Here is a 2,500-nt window from a genome sequence, read left to right on the forward strand (position 1 = left end):
CCTCGTCTACCGGGCTCCGGCGCCGGCCGCCTCGTCTACCGGGCTCCGGCGCCGGCCGCCACGTCTACCGGGCTCCGGCGCCGGCCGCCTCGTCTACCGGGCTCCGGCGCCGGCCGCCTCGTCTACCGGGCTCCGGCGCCGGCCGCCTCGTCTACCGGGCTCCGGCGCCGGCCGCCACGTCTACCGGGCTCCGGCGCCGGCCGCCTCGTCTACCGGGCTCCGGCGCCGGCCGCCACGTCTACCGGGCTCCGGCGCCGGCCGCCTCGTCTACCGGGCTCCGGCGCCGGCCGCCACGTCTACCGGGCTCCGGCGCCGGCCGCCACGTCTACCGGGCTCCGGCGGGACTTGGTCGCAGTGCTCGAGCTGAACGGTAGACCTGTTTGCCGCGCCGCTCGCGGGGACGTGACCAAGGGGTCGCTGTGTCGCGCTGCCTCCAGTTACGTCATCGTAACAGGCAGCGTCATTGGCGGGCCTCCCCGGCGGGAGGAGTTAGCGCTCTTGGAGTTCGCAGGGGCTGTGGACTTAGTGGTACGTTCTATATGCGCGAGCGGTGGCTCGCGGTCAGGGCAGTACGAGCGCGACTCGACCCGCGCGGCTGGGGCGCTTGGCGGCCGTTGTGGCGGTTGCCTCGGCGTGTTTGGCCGTTTTTCCGCCCGTTCGGGACGGTTGCCCGCGCGGCCGATGGCGGCCGAGGCCCATGCTGGTCCGTGGTGAGGCACCGGAGATGCTCGTGAAGCATGCCGGCTGCTGCCGCGCTCGCGAGCGCCCGGGGACGGGGGGACGGGCGCGCGGCGCAGTCGTGCCTCGGCTTTTTGGGCTTTTTGCGGTTGTTCCCCCTCCCTCTTCCTTCTCCGGCCCTAAGCTGGAGCCCGCGAGGCAGGCCGGCAAGAGCGTCGCAGCCGGTCCCGGTGGCTGGCAGCCCGAGCGCAGTGCGTCAGGGAGTCGGGAGGTGTGCCTCGCGCCTCCGGTGGCCTTACTCCCTGGCTCCAGAAACACCCGCCAACGGCACGGGTGAGGCGTGGCGTGTGGCGTCTCGCCTGCCCGTTTTTTGGGTGGCTTTTTGTGTTTTCCCCGTCCTTTTTTCTTTTTTTTTTTTTTTTCCCCCCCCCCGGCTTTTCTCCGGCCTCTCTCTCCCTCTGCAGGGCGAGTGGTATCATCCTGCTGGGCGGGCGTAGACGGGCGACCGGCGGCGGTCGTGCCGGTGCTCTCGAACGCGGGCAAAGCCCGGCGACCGGCGGCGGTCGTGCCGGTGCTCTCGAACGCGGGCAAAGCCCGGCGACCGGCGGCGGTCGGTGCCGGTGCTCTCGAACGCGGGCAAAGCCCGGCGACCGGCGGCGGTCGGTGCCGGTGCTCTCGAACGCGGCAAAGCCCGGCGACCGGCGGCGGTCGGTGCCGGTGCTCTCGAACGCGGCAAAGCCCGGCGACCGGCGGCGGTCGGTGCCGGTGCTCTCGAACGCGGCAAAGCCCGGCGACCGGCGGCGGTCGTGCCGGTGCTCTCGACCGCCGAAGGAGCGCGTGGAGTCGCAGGTGTGCTGCGGCCTTCCAGCGTTCCCGTTGACGTCGCTCAAGGGACTCGTTGCACGGAGCGGGTGGCGCCGGCGGCACCTGTCCCGGTCCCCCTCCTTCGACCGCTGCAGAGCCGCAGGTAGCGCGCGCCGAGGCGTCCCCGGGTGCCCTCCCGGGGGGTGGCGCTGGGCGTGTGCGGCCGTCGCTGTCCCAGGAGCGTGGCCTCGGCTTTTCCGCCCTCTCTCCCCTTCAACCGATCGATGAGGCTTTTCGGGTCGCGTCGGAAAGGGCCCCCGGCGGGCCGGCTCTTCCGTGCTCCCTGGAACGGGGAGGCACGGCGGTGTCCGGTGGTCAGGCAGGGTGGTCTCCTTTCCCGTTCGCTTCCCGTGGTGTGGCTGTGAGGTGTTGCCCTCGTCCCCCCCCGAGCGAAGGGGGCCGTGGCGATGGCGGCGGGGCGCGTGCCTCGCCGCGTCCCGTGGCCCCCCCCCTCCCCGTTGGGCGGGGTTCCTGGGGCGGCTTCTTCACCGAACGGGGCTGTGTGACGGCCGCGTGGCCCCGCGAGCTCTCAGGTGTCCGCAACCGACGCGAGGCGCCGGTGCCAGCCTCGGTCCGGGTACCCGTGGGTGCCGGCCGCGAGCAGCGCTGGGCGGTGGGGCGGCCTGAGCCAAGAGACTGGGGCGAGCGAGCGAGCGTGGGGCTGCACCTGCCCGGGTGGGCCCCCCGAGGGGTCGCGCGTGCGGTGGGGGGGGGGCGTTCCCCGCTGCCGCCGCTGCGACGGCGTCGGCTCTTCGTGCCGCACCCCCGCCCGCTGCGGAGCGAGCCGCCCCGGCAGGGGCCGCGGTCGCGGGGTGGCGCCCGCCCCGGCGGGTCGCTGTCTCCTCTAGCACGTCCGGTGCTCCCGCGGCAGGCAGGGGAGCCGAGTGCCTTCTCGCGGTCTCCCGCCGTCGACGGGCCTGCGAGCTGCAGGCGGGGGCCGGCCGTAGGGGGCGGGTCA

This window comes from Gavia stellata, unplaced genomic scaffold (assembly GCF_030936135.1).
Source record: "Gavia stellata isolate bGavSte3 unplaced genomic scaffold, bGavSte3.hap2 HAP2_SCAFFOLD_111, whole genome shotgun sequence".
Lineage (NCBI taxonomy): Eukaryota > Metazoa > Chordata > Aves > Gaviiformes > Gaviidae > Gavia > Gavia stellata.